At 32.8% G+C, this 18,957-nt stretch overlaps 1 protein-coding gene and 1 long non-coding RNA gene across 5 annotated transcripts in view; one reads left to right on the top strand and one right to left on the bottom strand.

Annotated features, from left to right (window-relative positions):
- LOC114343163 (protein pellino) overlaps positions 1-18,957 on the bottom strand; it is a 370,712-nt gene that overhangs the window by 146,707 nt on the left and 205,048 nt on the right. The window lies entirely within an intron of this gene.
- On the top strand, positions 13,294-14,212 carry LOC114343193 (uncharacterized). Its single transcript, XR_003654504.2, has 2 exons — positions 13,294-13,497; positions 13,819-14,212. It is a non-coding gene; the product is annotated as an uncharacterized LOC114343193 (long non-coding RNA).

Genomic DNA, 18,957 nt, shown 5'->3' with positions numbered 1-18,957 from the left:
CCAAGTGGATATTAAAACTTGCAGTTGGCAAAAATTTTAAATATTTTAATAGATTTTGCTTTCAACATGAGTAAAGTTTATTGGAAATTAAATAAAATGGCAGTGACATTTGACAGCCCATAATTTTGAAATAAGTAGGTCAAATTTAATAATACACTGCCAAAAAAAATTTGGAAAATTATTAACCAGATTTCTAATGCAACTGAAATTGAGTTTTAGAGTAAAAGAAAAGGAAAATGGCATATAAGTCAAAGAAAGATGTTAGAGTAGCCCAGTTTGACTCAAAAGAGGAATCTCAGATGAATTTTGAATACCATTTGGTATCCGTAAGTACCGTAATGTGTCCAGTAAGTACCAAGTAGTGAATCTGAGGATTTATTCCAAACGGCGTCATATTTTAAATAGTAGGAAAGTCCTCAAGTATGTGTAAGTATCCTTTGCTTAATTGGTAATGATAGTCTTCTTAAAACCCTCCCATCCCTTTAAACAATTCCACGACCCGCCACCGAACAAAACCTAAGTGTCTGCTCCGTCTACTTTAGCCCCATTTCGACCCCCAGTATTCATGTAGTTAGTTTTATCCCTGACCCCATCTGAGCAGACATTTAAGACGCTTTCACAGTATATAAATTATTACAATCATTGAATACATAGTTAGTGAAAAATTATCATAATATTAATTAACTGAATTAATAATACAATTATACAAGTAACAGTTATCCAAGAACATTCAAAAGAAATCTCTTTAAAGTTAATGATGACATTTGTCAAGTAATGTTTACATATCCATACCAGTGAGAATTTTACTACACGTAATTTGCCGTGTAAAGACAGAAAAAGTATGGATAGCCGTAAAACATTTCCGCCCATGCCCTTAAAAAAATGACTCTTCCATATCAAAATATCTAGGTTTCATATCATCCAAACTTTTATCTGTGGCTCGCAATGTGTGCACAATAGCCCAGTAAATGAACGGGAAATTCGGCGATACCGTGTAATTTTCAGGGGCAACTCCGAATTGCATAAAAATTTGGATTTAGGTTCTACTTACCCTCCACTTCAAAGTTGAAATTGTGCCGTTGGTTGCTTTTACTTGGAGGGTGAGTCACCCCTTCTCGGGGGTGAAAAAACATACGTTCAAGATAAGACCGGAAATGGATAAATTCACTGATTTTAAGCAACTTTTGTTCTATAGAGTTTTTTACATAAGTCAATACTTTTCGAGTTATTTGCCATTGAAAATGTTGATTTTTCGACAAAAAAAAACTACGTTTTCAGACGGTTTTTCGCAAATAACTCAAAAAGTAAATATTTGATCGAAAAAAATATCCTTAGCAAAAGTGTAGCTTATAAAAAACCCAAAAAAATGGTGTATCAGTAAAGTCTATCAATCAAATAGAAACAAAGTTGTAGCTCATGAAAAATACGTTCTTATTCGTCTAATTCCAAATCGAATATTTCAAGGTGAAATCACAGAAAAATTAAGCACCTTTCGGGAAAAACCCATTTAAACTTTTTTAAAGTGTTTATAAAAACCTTTGTTTTAATTGTTAACAAAAGTTTTAGCATTAAAAATAAGCGAGTTACGCTCAAAATAAAGTTGGCCCTCTTTTTTTTTGTAAAAAATCATGAAAATCTCGCCGTGTTTAGCTCCCAAAATGAAATTAATCGCTAACGCTTTACAAACAATTTACTTACCTATCTATTTTTTATATGATCTGTCAGTCTCACCGGTTTAAAGTGTTTATTTTTGAAAGGGTTATAATTGAGAAAGCTTGAATGGGTCACTAATCACGAGTTTATGCAAATTTTGAACAGCCATATCTTAACCAATTTTTGTCTTACGGAGAAACAAAATGCAACTAGCATATTTATAATAGCAAAACCTACATTTTTTTATTCTTTAAGATTTTTCTTATCACTAATACTTTTTAAGTTATTTTGAAAAAATGAAATTTTTCAAAAATATTTAGAAAATTTTTTTTACTATAAAACCATATGTTTTTAAAAATAAGCACTTCAAACCAATCAAACTTACAGATCATATAAACAATACACATACAGTTAAAATAGATGGTAAAGCCAAACGATTAATTTCATTTAGGGTGCTAAATAGAGGGAGGTTTTCACGATTTTTTTTACCAAAAAAACGGGGCCAACTTTTTTTTCAGTGTAACTCGTTTATTTTTGATGCTGTAAACTTTTGTAAAAAACAAATAATAAGCTTTTTTTCGATACTTTAAACATATTAACAAGGTTTTCCCGAAAAACGCTTCTGTCTTCGGTGATTTCGCGTTAAATTATTCGATTTGGAATTAGACGAATAAGAACGTATTTTTCATGAGCTACAACTTTGCTTCTACTCAATTTGTAGACTTTACTGGTACACTTTTTTTTCGTTTTTTTTATAGGCTGCAGTTTTGCTAAAAATATTTTTTTCCATCAAATATTTACTTTTTGAGTTATGGAAAAACGGTCTGAAAACGTAGTTTTTTTGTCGAAAAATCAACATTTTAAATCGCGAATAACTCGAAAAAGTATTGACTTACGTAAAAAACTTTATAGAACAAAATGTGCTTAAAATAAGTCGATTTATCCATTTGCAGCCTTATTTTAAACACGCGTTTTTCACCCCCCGAGAAGGGGTAAATGTCACCCCCCAAGTAAAAGCAACCAACGACACAAATTCAACTTTGAAGTGGAGGGCAAGTAGAACCTAAATCCAAATTTTCATGCAATTCGGAGTTGCCCCTGGAAATTACACTCCAAAACGGTCATTTATTGGGCTACAAGTAGTATCCTACTGAAAAGTTGGATATAGCGAGTTTGAAAGTAGGGTTTCTAGAAATTATTTGATGTAACGCTCTACCGTCAATATCAATATGGTATTAGAAATTATTTGATATACTTAGCTCTACCGTCTCTGGTGGATTATAGATTTAGTACGGTAAGGGTGCAATTCCGTCCCTCTCCTCACTGTGCCATACGGGCAGCGGCTTCCTGTAGGGATTTTCCCATCAGAGTTTTCGTTTGGTCTGCCCAACATGTTGCAGATCTTCCTCTTGGTCTTCGGCCTTCTACCTTTCCTTCTACTAACAATAGTTTCAGATGCCCCCTTTTTCTGGCTGTGTGGCTAATTCAGGTATGAGCGGTTTATTTTGTTTTTAATAGCCTGTCTTTTATATGAAGCTCTTCCAGAATTGACAGGTTGGTTCTGTCAAAGACACGCGTAGAACTCTTCTGTAGATCCACATTTGGTTCGATTTTATTCGGTCCTTGTTTCAGCTGCGTATGTAGCAATTAGACAAGACGAAACCGGCGGGTTCGTTGGAAAAAATATTCCCATAAGATTTTTTTGCATAATCATATCCGTGAGACATCCCAGAATAAAGTTCAAGAAGTCGCTCACGTGAAAAGTGGTCCAAATTTTTTTTTTCAATTTTTTTTTTAATCAAATTGCAAAAATCAATATCTTCGTCCCGGACACATTTTTTTTAGGTTTTTTGGACCATCCTGGACAAAAAAGGTCTGTTATATTTTTTCTTCAAAGTTGCTCGTTTTCGAGTTATAAGCAATTTAAAATTGAAAAAAAAAAACGAAAAATTGCGATTTTTAAGGCTTAATATAACTCGATTAAAAGTTATTATTATGAAAGTCAGAAAGTGATCAAATAAAAGTTTAAAGTCCGCCCTACAAGATCCTGAAGAAATGTTTGTCATTATTTTATCACTAAGCTGTTATTTATAAGTAAAAATGATGAGCGTCATGCACGTATTAGGCGGCCGGCAATGATAAGTGCGAGAGAGATGCCATTCCGACAGTCAATGTAGTCTGGGCTGATTATCGGAGAATAGGCCATTTTTGGGAAAAGTTATTTACCAGCAATTTTATTGCTGGAATCGAATCTTATGATTGTATATATTAATAATGTAGGTATGCAAAGTCCGCAGATAGTGTGCTACTTTTTTTATAAACAAAATGGCGCCCGAAAATCGTGTTTTTTTCAATTTTTTCTCTATAACTCCAAAGATTTTAACTTTACACCAAAAACACCCAAATAAAAATTCACCGCAATTAAATTCTGCATAGAGGCGTGTTTTTTCCGATTTACTTTGACGAAAACTTTCCGCGGAAAAAGCGGGTTTTTCCAACAAAATCTTTAATTTTCAACTAAACTTTTAGATAAGTAATTGTTAATCAATAATTAAATAACTTGGTAATGTAAAAGCCCTTTTTATCTAGATTATAATTCCCGAAGCCGATGCAAATTGCATGAACAGTTTAGCAACAATTGAATTGTTAATTAAAAATTTACGGTCGCTATAATAACGACAATAATTATGATGCATAAGAAGAACTATGATTTTTTCATAAAAAGACACTATACCTATCTAATGTACTTTACAAAATTGAAATTGGACTATTTAAGCGGCCTCAGGAATATTTTAAAATTATAAACATTTTTTTGGCTTATAAACAAATAGAATATCTCGGGAATTATTTAACTGAATTAAATTGTGAAAACGGTATTCGAAAAACAGCGGCAGGACGCTTCTTTTAAAAGAAAAAACGTTTAATTATGATGAGTAGTTCCTGAGATACAACCGGCCAAAGTTGACCGGAATTTACGGCAAAGATATAAACAATAGGATCATAATTTTCAAACCATAACCTTTTTATTTTTGTCCTCTTTCTTCACACCAATTTTCATATCATTAAAATACTCATAACATATATTATTATAATAAAAACTATCGACAATACGTGTGAAAATTGCCAAAAATAGCAAAATTCCAATCAAAAATTAGGTTGGAGAAAATGTATCCCTCAAAGTTCAAAATCGGTATATGTTAAAAAAATGTATTTTCTCGGCTTTCCTTCATTCTTTTTTTGTTCCCTAATAACTCGAGTAGAGCCATCGAACTAACGCATTATTAAATGTCAAACTTGCTTTTGTTTTGTTGTAATAAATTAATTTATTTATTATAACACAAAATTTTAATTTGTTTAAATAAAAATTGTTTAAATAATTATACAGCTTTCAAATGAGAATATTTGTTTTTAACTTCAAAAGGTACACTTGTAGTAAGTTTATGTAAAAAAAGCCTACAACTGGAAAAAATATGTAGTTTTCTGTTCTTATAAATAAATTAATCTATTATAACAAAACAAAAGCAAGTTTGACATTTAATAATGCGTTAGTTCGATGCCTCTACTCGAGTTATTATGGAACAAAAAAAGAATGAAGGAAATTGCTCCATGGGAAGTCGAGAAAATGCATTTTTTTAACATATACCGATTTTGAACTTTGAGGGTTACACTTTCTCCAACCTAATTTTTGATGGAATTTTGCTATTTTTGGCAATTTTCACACGTATTATCGATAGTTTTTATTATAATAATATATGTTATGAGTATTTTAAAGATATGAAAATTGGTGTGGAGAAAGAGGACAAAAATAAAAAGGTGATGGTTTGAAAATTATGATCCTATTGTTTATATCTTTGCCGTAAATTCCGGTCAACTTTCACCGGTTGTATCTCAGGAACCACTCGTCGTAATGAAACGTTTTTTCTTTTAAAAGAAGCGTCCTGCCGCTGTTTTTCGAATACCGTTTTCACAATTTAATTTAGTTTAATATTTCCCGAGATATTCTATTTGTTTATAAGCCAAAAAATTGTTTATAATTTTAAAATATTCCTGAGGCCGCTTAAATAGACCAAATTCAATTCTGTAAAGTACATTAGACAGGTATAGTGTATTTTTATGAAAAAATAATAGTTCTTCTTATGCATCATAATTATTGTCGTTATTATAGCGACCTTAAATTTTTAATTAACAATTCAATTGTTGCTAAACTGTTCATTCGATTTCCATCGGCTTCTGGAATTATAATCTATACGAAAAGGGCTTTTACATTACCAAGTTATTTAATTATTGATTAACATTTACTTATCTAAAATTTTAGTCGAAAATTAAAGATTTTGTTGGAAAAACCCGCTTTTTCCGGGGAAATTTTTCGACGAAGTGAATCGGGAAAAACACCTCTCTATGCATAATTTAATTGGGGTGAATTTTTATTTGGGTGTTTTTGGTGTAAAGTTAAAATCTTTGGAGTTATAGAGCAACAATTGAAAAAAACACGATTTTCGGGCGCCATTTTGTTTATAAAAAAAGTAGCACACTATCTGCGGACTTTGCATACCTATATTATTAATACATACAATAATAAGATTCGATTCCAGCAATAAAATTGCTGGTATATAACTTTTCCTTGTATTTTGCTAATTAGCCCAGAGTAATGGTGCATCTTACTCGCACTCACATTTACAGCCGCGTCAATACGATCTTACGGCTCATTATTAATAATTAAAAATAACAGCTTAGTAATAAATTAATGACACAAATTTCTTCAGGATCTTGTAGTGGAGGCTTTAATCTTTGATTTGGTCACTTTCTGAATTTCATAATAATAATTTTTAACCGAGTTATTAAGTCTAAAAATGACCATATTCGCGTTTTTCAAATTTTAAATTGTTTATAACTCTAAAACGATCAACTTTAGAGAAAAATTATAAGAAACCTTTTTCATCCAGAATGGCTCAAAAAACCTAAAAAATTTGTCTAGACCGAAAATATTTATTTCTACAATGTTATTAAAAAAATTGTTAAAAAAAATTTGGACCAGTTTTCGCGTGGGCGACTTCTTGACCTTATTCTGGGGTGTCTCACAAATGTAATTATGCAAAAAAATCTCATGGGAATATTTTTTCCAACGAACCCGCCCTTTTCGCCTTGTCTAAATGGAGGAATTAACAGCATTGACCAACCTGAGCTTAGTATTCATTGTTATTGTTCGGTTTTTCCATATTACAATTAATTTAGCTGTTTCGGTTCGGGCCATTGCTAGTCTACGCTTGATTTCTAAGGAGCAATTGCCATTGTTGGTTATTAGAGAGCTCAAATATAAAAATCTCTACTATTCTGAAATTCGCCACTTGGTGAATGTGCGGTAGATCATTATTTGTCCTGTCTGCGATCATTATTTTTGTTTTTCCGGTGTTGATCTGAAATTCTAATTCCTTGCTTTTCCGGCTTAGCAGATCATTTCGCTACTAGTGAAAGTATGCCATTAGCCTGATAACAGCTTATCCCAACTCGAGGAAACAAAAATGAACAGTAAGATAAAAGAAAAAAGTGCTGGCTCAGATATGACTGATCGTTCAGAGTTTAGAAATAAAAACATAGCTCTGAGTAAATTATTATTAATTAAACACCTTCAGGCGTTTATAAATCTGGAGCTAAGAGGAAGAGGGTCACGAAAGAGGAAACGATAGCTGCTGGGACGTGGACTAAAGAAAAAGCAGACAAAACCAAAGCGGCAATATCTCAAGCAAATATCTTTGGGCCCTTATAGTTTGGGTTTTTGAATGTTGCTCTCTGATCTAACTTTTTGTTGAAGACTTTCTTCAAGCCATATCCAACAAGATATCGACTCATGTGTACTTCATTCTCAATTTCCTGGAAAGTTTACTCTATTATCCGTCTACTATCAATTCAGATCAAATGGCGCAACAGCTGCAGTGAGAATGTACTATGGTGCCACAAACACGTTTCTATTGGAGAAAGGTATTAGGCAAAGAGAAGCCATCTCTTCTAAACTATTCACCGCTTTATTACAGAGTGCTATGACAAACAATAACTGGGAAAACATATAATAATATAATAAGCGAGTCTTCTACAGCTGTCGCCGCTTCTCGCATCCTAATTTCCAGCGTTTTCTGTCAAAGCAATCTTCAGTTTTTAGGTCTCTTGCGGTCATTGCATCTTCGACACCTTCTCTCCAGGATCGTCTTGGTTTACCTCGTTTTCTTCTAGTGGGTGAAGTCCATTTTTCTATTTTTTTTCGGCCATCTATTTTCGGGCATTCTCTGAAGGTGTCCATACCAGTTACGTCTTTTGGCTTCGATTGTGTCTATTATATCTAGATCAATTTCCATTTGTCTCCTAATATCTTCGTTTCTCACCCTATCAAGTCTAGTGAGTCGGCAACATGGTCTCCAATAGTTCATTTCCATGGCCTTAATTTTTGACTTGTTTCTTTGGTTGATTTCCCAAAGTTCAGCGCCGTACAACCCAATACTTTCTATTATTGTTTTATACATTCTTCTTTTATTTTCTTTTATTTTATTACTCCACAATAGTCCGTGTAGCTGTCTGGTGGCTGATCTGGCTTGGCCAATCCTGGAATGTATTTCGTCGTTACTCCCTGCTGTTGAAGTTATTTGGACTCCTAAGTATTTGAAGACTTCTGTTGGGTTTATAGTTCCCATTTCAATTTGTAGGCGTTCTGGGAGTCAATTCTCGAGAATGATCGTTCCCTGAGCGTACACGCTCACGAACGGATGAAATTGAACGTATAGTTCCCGCAATGTTAATTCTCGAGGATATTTTTAACTACTCGCTCCGATGAACGTATTCGCTCATTTTAACAGACCTATAGATTTGGCATCGTGGTAAATATTATTGAAAAGTTTGTGTTCCATGTGATAAAACTGTTTCGGTGTTTATTTAAAACCTGATTTGTCACATTCATTCACCAATATTGAAATATATTACATTATGAAAATGGAAAATGATTTCAGTTTAATAATTAGTAAAAGTCAGTAAATTTTCAATTTATTTCTTGAATTGTGAAAATAATTCATAATAATATAACAGTACTAATTAAATCTTATTCTACTAATTCAGGGTCAATTCTCAGTCCATACCTTGTGGTATATTATAAATAAATTCTGACCTAATAGGTAAAACGACCTTAATCTTCAAAAAAGATTTCGTGGCACATTTTGGTAGTTGTAGTGATTCCAAATAAGTTCATCATATGTAGCGCCTGGATAACGTGTATTTACATTCATTATCTTATAATTACTACATATATCTAAAAATAACTTATTTACTGTACCAATCAATTTTTGAAAGAATGTAAAATTACCAGGAATCTAACCTAAATCTATCATAAAAATGTCTTTCGCGGCCGTCTTCCACTAAAATTTCAGTTTCCCTCACAACACTCATCATATTTTCTAATATCAAATCTTCCACATTCATTTGCCCAAAATCTTATTTACAACAAAAAACAGAGTTGAGGTTAAGAAGAACGCCGTTACTATTATCGAACGTATGATGAAGACCACTCGTTGTCGAACGATCACTTTGAGCGATGATTTCGAACGAATCGTTCAAGATTCATTCCTCCAGAATTGCATTTTTTAGAAACGTTCGCTCATTACGTCACGAACGTATACGTTCAGCGAACGATCGTTCTCGAGAATTGACTCCCTGGTGTTTCTCCTACAACTAAGTACCTACTCGGTTTTTTGTATATTAATTGTAAGGCCCCACTTAGTGTACTCGTCTTCCAGTTTTGTGAGCATATAGTCTATATCACTCTCGTCTTCACCTAGAATGGCTTGGTCGTCAGCGAAGTGTATTTATACAACAAGAAGTAACCTTTTTTATGATTTAAGATGTTCTATTCCTTCTCGACTTTTGGAGTAAATTCTTTCTTGTTTCTTGTAAATATCATTCGAGATGTTATTTATTTCTAGAACATTGAATGTTGTATAAATAGTACGTTTTTGTAATTAGCAGGGCAGTGTTGAATTTGAAAACGTCGGTGCATATATGTAACGGGCGCGGGATATTTTTGAATTTGTAATTAGATAAATTATTAGATTTAGTGTAATAAATAAATTAGATATCGTAGTTTGTAAAATAAAGGATATAAATACAGTGTTTTTCATTTGTTAAGATGTAAGTTATTAAAAATAAATAAAGTCAACTAAAATTAAACATTGGTGCATAAGCGCCGGACTCCACTTGCGATTTTCTAGTCGCGCGATTGTTTTGTCGCGAAGATTGAATACATTGTTTCAAATACAAGTCAATCCACGATTATTTAGTCGCAAATGGATTGACTTGTATTTGAAACAATGTGTTCAATCTTCAATCGCGCGACTACAAATCGCAAGTGGAGTTCGGCGCTAAGAGATCATAGAAAAGTCAAGTTTTGTAACAATATCCCTCAGTGACAGAGTTTCAAATCAACTAGGAGAAAAACTGGTGTTGCGGATACAGAAAAAATAATTACAACGCCGAAATGAAACTGGGCGGAACATGTTGCCAGAGTAAGAGATGGACTAAGACAATTTTAGAATTGAGACCTAGACACGATTTTTATCGTAATCGAGGATGTCCTCCAATAAGATGGTCAGATAACACCAAGCGCATGCAGCACCACTGCATTCAGGGTGATCCAGATTGGATGCAATGGAGTTATTTTCGGGAGGCCTATGTTCAGTAGTACACTCAAACCGTCTAATGATTATGATGATCAAATTAATAAAGTTGATGGAATCTTCCAGTCATAGATAGGCATTGTAACAGATAAAAATCTAACTCAAAATCTTATCTGATAAAACTTAGAACTTTCACAGTTTTTTTTGCTACTATCTAATGTAAGCCTGCATACCAAAAGTGATTATTGAATTAGTGAATTAGCTAATATTGAGTAAATAAGAATGAAGATGAATTTTCTCATTTGCAAAATTCCAATTTGCGTCAAATCCTCATGGAATTACATAAGATTTCCCGGTTTTTCTTTTATAAAGAGGGTATAAACAATATTTGCACGTCATTTGATCTTTCGCGTTATTTAATACTACAGAAATACGATTCAGTGTAGGGGTTGTTTGTCTCTATTGATTTGTTTTTCTTTCTCAAATGTTCACATATTATATTCATCCGATAATGTAGTTATTTAGTTTCAATCAATTATTACAGTACAAAAAATATCCCAGCGAATGGGTTTAACTTTGCAACATACAGTATGCGGCAAAATAAACAGTACTGAAATTAATATTGAAATGTTTATTATTATTTATATATTTAGTATACGTGATATAGCCTTGCAAACATTATATTATTCACGACGACGTTCCCGATAAAACCGATGTTAAAGAGCCCTCTGGTACGAAAAAAATATTTAATTCTAGTTCGCAATTCCGGAATGTCAGGCAGTGGATAGGTCTACTTCCTTCAGCATTCCCCTATGTAGCATCAGGTGGATATGGAAAATCACTGTCACGCGAAATGAGGCGATCCCCAAAATGATCGCGCAATATTCTAAGTTCTAAGCGAAAGGCCACACACGCGATAATTTACGGCGCCGTAAGAGCAGTAAACCTGACGAGGCATTGTCTAACCAATTGTAGATGAAATAGGAATTAGTCAACCAATGCCTCGTCAGGTTTATTGCTCTTACGGCGCTGTAAATTATCGCGTGTGTGGCCTTTCGCTGAGAGACTCCCTGGCCGTGTGACAGGTAGCCCCGTCCTGCTGAAAGCATTGTTGATTATAAGCTTGTACCGTTTTCGCGACATTTTCTGATGACCGAAAATAGTACTCCACGATAAAAAAAATTTCTGTAAAATTGAGAACCATCCTGAAGAACTTAACATTAATACGACATTCAAATAAGTTATAACAACGTTCGGAAACCACTCAGTACGTTTCTGCGCATGACACGTACAAGTTTGAGGCATACGCATTTCAGTACTGTTTATTTTGTCGCATACCGTATTACGCAATACAGGCAAAACGGCAATGACTTTATTTTTTCAATTTGTGGGAACGATTCTTTGAACAAACTCCATCAAGCAATACGTCGAGAACGTCCAGGAAGCCGTAAGCATATTAGCAGATGCAGACGGCACCAGAGTGCTGAAATCAGTTAGTCCTTGAAATGCACTATTACGCTACAAACTCTCATTGATATAGGCACCTATTAAATTATAAGACATCTATTAAATTATGGTGCCTAAGTTTTTATTGCAATTAATATTATTGTAAGTATTGTACAGGGTGTAACAAAAATACAGGTCATAAATGAAAGTACATATTCTGGGACCAAAAATAGTTCGAATGAATCTAACTTACCTTAGTACAAATATGCACATAAAAAAAGTTACAGCCCTTTGAAGTTACAAAATGAAAATCGATTTTTTCGAATATATCGAAAATTATTAGAGATTTTTTATTGAAAATGGACATGTGGCATTCTTATGGCAGGAGCATCTTAAAGAAAAATTATAGTGAAATTTGTGCACCCCATAAAAATTTTATGGGGGTTTTGTTCCCTTAAACCCCCCCCCCCCAAACTTTTGTGCACGTCTTAATTAAATTATTATTGTGGTACGATTAGTTAAATTAAATATTCTTAAAACTTTTTTAACTCTTAATATTTTTTCGATAAGTCAGTTTTTATCGAGTTAAGGCTTACTTTTTTATATGTTCATATAAAAATTTTATGGGGGTTTTGGTCTTTTAAACCCCCCCAAATGTTCATATAAAAATATAAAGGCTTACTTTTTTATATGTTCATATAAAAATTTTATGGGGGTTTTGGTCTTTTAAACCCCCCCAAATGTTTGTGTACGTTCCAATTAAAATATTTCTGCGGTACCATTAGTTAAACAGAGTGTTTTTAAAACTTTTTTTCCTCTGTATTTTTTCGAGAAGGCACCTTCTATCGAGATGTGGCCTCTTTTTTAATATGGTTCAAAATATACCTAAAAATGTAAATCAGACATAAATTTTCATATTTATTACCAAGTCTCCATAATCTTACTTAACCATATACAAATATGTGGTGGATTTGACAAATATTCAAAATATCTCGATAAAAACTGACTTTTCGAAAAAGCAATAAGAGCCAAAAAAGTTTTAAAAACAATGTGTTTAACTAATGGTACTACAATAATAATTTAATTGGAACGTACAAAAAAGTTTGGGGGGGGGGGGGTTTAAAGGAACAAAACCCCCATAAGATTTTTATGGGGTGTCCAAATTTCACTATCTTTTTTTCTTAAGATGCTACTGCTATAAGAATGCCACATGTCCATTTTCAATAAAAAATCTTTAATAGTTTTCGATATATTGAAAACAATCGATTTTCATTTTGTAACTTCAAAGGGTTGTAACTTCTTTTATATGCCCATTTGTACTAAGGTAAGTTAGGTTCCATCAAACTATATTTGGTCCCAGAATATGTGATTAAATTTATGACCTGTATTTTTGTTACACCCTGTATATTTATATTTCAATTTATTGCATGAAATTTTTGATTGATTGCAGATTCAGAGCCATAAATTTCTTATTTCATAAAGATAAGTACTACAACATTATCTTTATAGATACTGTAACGTTTCAATTAGCCGATTGAACGCTACACCAAGCTCTGCTTGGTATTTGTCCCTCGGACTATATATTTCTAGAAGCGACCCTACTACCGTCAAGTCAATTAGTATTATACATCTCTTCGAAGCTATTTAATGCGATAAAAATTTGTACTAGCTCCCTTTTGCCATTGCCACGTAAATCAGGCACAATATTGGCATACATTATCGTGTTTGTGTGTAGGCCGTTAAACAATGGGTAAGTTTGATTATCTAGTTTTAGCCTAAGTTTTTCACTGATTTCTTTTGCACAGCAGATACCTATTTCTCCTTGAAATAAAGCTTAAAAACTTGTATAATTTTATTTATTTTTCTCTGGTATATTATGGTATATTACTTTATTTCCTGTACATAGTTATAATATTTTATTGATATAATTCTTTCCGTTTCTTTTTATTTTTAATAATACCACGCCGTGGTCAGAGATTTTGCTGAGATCGTGTTTCTCACAATACTCAGCTTTATTTCTGATCGGGCTTTTCTTTTGGGAGAAAACTGATCCTTGTTTGAATTTTTCTAGCCCCTACCTCGGGAAGAAGATTTTAATCAAGCACCTGGAAAAGAAAACCTTCTACCGCTACCTTGGAGAGCGAATTAGCTTACAACCGCATCCTGATGCAGTAGAATAAATTAAACAAGACAGCCCTACAGAGACAAGACAGCCCAACAACGTAGCCCTAGACTTCCTTTAACTACCGGCCACGACAAATTCTACAGGGATTGGGGACCTCCTTTAGGAACTGTAACGGAAGGACTTAAAGCTGAGTAAATTTTTACCTTTATAACTTTTGTACCGATTACCAGCGGGGTCTCGGTCACGGGCTTAGAAAATTAACTTGGTCATCAGTATACAATAAAAATGATTTTTGTTAAGTTTTTTGTTATATTTCAATAAATAGCGTATTTAAAAATGATTAGGTAGACTTTTTATTTCCTGTACCTTTTCTGGGATGGGTGTGAAGGAAGAATGAACAGGGAACGAACCCAGGGCTGAGCAGTCGGGCAGAGCACCATTCTGATGGATGGAACGGTGGACGTTTTCTTTTGAATATCCTAAGGGATGTTCGAGGAATTCCTCCCATCGTTTCTCCCAACAGTGTGGTGTTGCTTAATGCCCTGGTCTTGTTATGATCAGGATGTTACAATACATAGGTACATTTTGTTGCTTTACTTTTATTTCTTTTTATAGAAATCTCTAAATTTTTAATAGAAATGTCTAAACTGCAATAGACCTAGCATACTTAAGAATGTGTTTTCTAACCCTAACCCGAAAAACAAATAAAACAAAAATTATAAAAAACGCCATTGAATAAAAAAGAAGTAAATATTTTTTAATAATAAAGGCAGCTTTTGTTTTTTTATTTTAAATATTTTTTATTTTATTTATTTATAAGTACCTACAGATATAATCACTTGTATAGAGTGCGTCCATTATTAGAAATTACCGAAACACGTCGACTTTTGATTTTAATTTATGATTTTTTGGCATATATATCATACTAGTGACGTGATTCGTCTGGACGTGATGACGTAATCGATGATTTTTTAAAAGAGAATAAATAGGGGTCGTGTGGTATCTCATTAAGGCAATTCAATTCTCTACTCAGGGTGTCCAAAATTTTTTTTTATATTAAATTAATTGACACAAAAAGATGAATGTGCGTAATTTATTTAATTCAAAATACATTTTACTGCTGTCATAAAACAGAAATAAAATTTTTATTTGACAAGTAAACATAGCTTTTCGCTTAAATTAAATATTCAAACTGTCAAAAGACAGGTGGGTGGCAGCTTAAACATTGAATTTAATCAAAAAGTAATGTTTATATTTGAAATAAACATTTTATTTCTGTTTTCTGATAGCAGTAAAATGTATTTTGAATTAAATAAACTACACAAAGTTCTTTTTGTGTCAATTAATTTAATTAAAAAATTGTTTTTGGACACCCCGTATTAATAATTATGTTAATGTTTATACAGTAGAACGTCGATAATCCGGACGTCTAAATTCCGGACCGTCAATAATCCGGATTTGTATGTAGCAAAAATATCTGATTCTTTTAAAATAAATTAAGAACTTCGCTGCGACAAACGAACCTCTACCGCAGTTCAAAAATATTTACACATTTTTTTAAAAGCCCAAATAGTGTCTGATGTTTTTACTGTACACATGGTGCTATTATAAATTAATTAAAATACAGTGTTTAAACATAAAAAAATGTTTTGATTAATTTCACTTCTAGACACTTTACTGTACAAGAGAAAACATACAATTTTAAAACGTTCGTTGTACTTTAATGTGTATACTGGCCTTTTTGAGGTAATTTCGATAATCCGGATAATTTGATAATCCGGATGGGGTCCGGTCCCAATTAATCCGGATTATTGACGTTCTACTGTATTACTGAATAGAGAATTAAACTGCCTTTCAAATGAGCTATCACACGACCCCTATTCTTAATGAAAAAATCATCAATTACGTCATCACGTCCAGACCAATGACGTCACTAGTATGTTGTTCTGAAGCTATTTTCTTGTGGCATTTTTTTATGTGAACTATTTAGATGGGAAATAAGCCACAATTAAATTGAAAAATAATTTTATTAACGTCACTAGTATGATATATAAATATGCCAAAAAATCATAAATTGAATTCAATAATCGACCTGTTTCGGTAATTTCTAATAATGTTGTTTATTTAGCTAATAATGAATTTATGCGTTACTTTATGGACGCACTGTATACGAGTAATTATATAATATGTACTTATAAATAAATAAAAATAATTTTATCCATTGGCGTTTTTTTTTTTAATTTTTGTTTTATTTGTTTCTCGGGTTAGGGTCAAAAACACATTCTTAAATATGCTAGGTTTATTGCAGTTTCGACATTTTTATTTGAATACAATAAATTGTAATATACAATACTTACATTAATATTAATTGCAATAAAAACTTAGGCACCATAATTTAATAGATGTGTTATAATTTAATAGGGCCTAAATCAATGAGGGTGTGTAGCGTAATAGTGTATTTCAAAGGCTAACCGATTTCAGCACTCTAGTGCCGTAGTCAGAGACATGTAAAAGGATAGACTTGGCTAGGGATATGCCAATCAATGCATCGAGGTGTAACGTCGACATAGGATTGAGTGATCTAGCCATCTTTGTCACATGCGCGGGCTCGCTTGGTTAAAAGAGATAGATAGACCACCGATCGACTGTTTCCATGCTGTTTCCGCGTTACGCTTTTTTGGTTAGTATGCTGAGTCTACGCTTAATATGTCAATGGCTGTAGTACAGGAGCATCTGAAGGGTGGATATATATAACGGGCCAAGTGACAAAAAAATCAATATTTCTGTTTTTTTTTTCATTATAATGGTCTATGTAACAATGCCGTTAATCTGTAATATGGGCCAAGTGATAGTTGCATTGGAAACAGCTTTAAATAAATTCAACAGATAGCGTCCGCCGTTAAGTATAGTAGTATTCCGTTTTCTGATAAAAACTCATTTTTCTCGATTGTGTATTTTTGTCACTTGGCCCGCTATATATCTCTACTCTTCATCTGTAAATACATAATATGCAAGCCGCAACGTAGTGTTCTTCTTTTGTACCGCAATGCTCGGGTTCATGTTCCCAAAGTAGTGAAAGAAAATCTACAACGAAAAACAAATGGTGCACAGTAGAGCATCTACTCTATAGTCTCGAATTATCGCCTACCGATTTTCACATCTTGGGCCACTGAGAATGGCGTTAAAACACAACCGTTTCCGGTAGGACAGAAGTACAAAATGCCGTAAAGACTTCTGCAAGAAACAGCCACAAGAATTCTTTAAGCAGGGTACACATCGGTTGGTGAAATAATGGGATATGTGCCGTAATTATAATTAGTCCATTCTTTCACGGTTTTTGCTCTGAATTTTAAAGAACCGCTTGGATTGACATGAAATTTGGCATGCGTATAGCTTACATGTCAAAGAAAAAAGTGATATTGTGCCGATGTGTGCTTTTGCCCCGGGGGTGACTTTCACCCCCTCTTGGGGGTGAAAAAATATATGTCCAAAATAAGTCCGGAAATGGGTAAACTGACTAATTTTAGGTAACTTTTGTTCTATAGAGCTTTTTCGCCAAGTCAACACTTTTCGAGTTATTTGCGAGTGAATATGTTCATTTTTCAACAAAATAACCACATTTTTAGACGATTTTTCGCAAATAACTCAAAAAGTAAGTATTTTGTCGAAAAAAACGTTCTTAGCAAAAATATAGCTTATAAAAAAGTAAAAAAATGGTGTACGCGTTAGGTCTCTGGATCTCGTAGAACCAGAGTTATAGCCAATGAAATTCATATTCACCAAATTTCAAATAGAATATTTCGACGTGAGATATCCAAAAAATTAAGCACTTTTTGGGGAAAACCCATTATAACTTTTTTTAAAAAAAGCTTTATTTCTGTTTTTACAAAAAGTTTCTAGCATTAAATTTAAGCAAGTTACGCTCAAAATAAAGTTGGTCCCTTTTGTTTTTGCAAAAAAAAATCGGGAAGACCAACCCCTAATTAGCAACTTAAATGAAATTAATCGTTACCGCTCCACAAATTATTTTACTGATGTTGTGTTTATATGATCTGTAAGTTTCACCGATTCAAAGTGCTTATTTTTGAAAAAATTTGGTTTCAAAGTAAAATTTTAAAAATTTAAATTTTGAAAAATATGCTTTTCTTCAAAATAACTTAAAAATTGTTAGAGATACCAAAAATCTCGAAAAACAAAAAAAGTCAGATTTGCTTTTCTGAATATCATGTATTTTTTTGTTTTTCTGTTAGACACAAATTGATTAAGATTTGGTGTTTCTAAATTTGCATACATTCGTGATCAGTTCAACCCCTTTTAACTACAGCCTTTTCAATAATAAGGACTTTGAACCGATGAAACTTACAGATCATATAAACAATAATATATACACGAGTCAAGAAACTTGCGAAGTCGTAACGTTCATTTAAGATACTAATTAGGGGGTGATTTTCTCGATTTTTTTACCAAAACCAAAAGGAACTAACTTTATTTTGAGCGTAACTTGTTTAATTTTGATGCTAAAAAAATTTTTTTAAACGAAAATGAAGCTTTTTTTTAAAGACTTTAAATAAGTTGTAATGAGTTTTCCCCGAAATGTGCTTCATTTTTGGTTATTTCACGTTAAAGTATTCCATTTGGAATTTGACGAATATGAACCTATTTTTCATTAGCTATATATCTGCTTCTACTAGGTGTAGAGACGTGATGTATACACAATTTTTTTAAATTTTTTACAGGCTATATTTTTGCTAAGAATGTTTTTTTGACAAAATACTTACTATTTGAGTTATTTGCGAAAAACCGTCTAAAAGCGTGGTTATTTTGTTGAAAAAATGAACATATTCACTGCCAAATAACTCGAAAAGTATTGACTTAGTGAAAAAACTCTATAGAACAAAAGTTACTTAAAATTAGCCAGTTTATCCATTTCCTGACTTTCTTTGGACGAATATTTTTTCAGCCCCAAGAGGGGGTGAAAACCACCCCCAGGGCAAAAGCACATATCGGCACAATATCACTTTTTTTATTTGACTTGTTAGCTATGTGTATGCCAAATTTCATGTCAATCCAAGCGGTTCTTTAAAA

Source organism: Diabrotica virgifera, chromosome 6 (genome assembly GCF_917563875.1).
Source record: "Diabrotica virgifera virgifera chromosome 6, PGI_DIABVI_V3a".
In the NCBI taxonomy this organism is placed as follows: domain Eukaryota; kingdom Metazoa; phylum Arthropoda; class Insecta; order Coleoptera; family Chrysomelidae; genus Diabrotica; species Diabrotica virgifera.
This window is presented reverse-complemented; position numbering and strand designations above follow the sequence as displayed.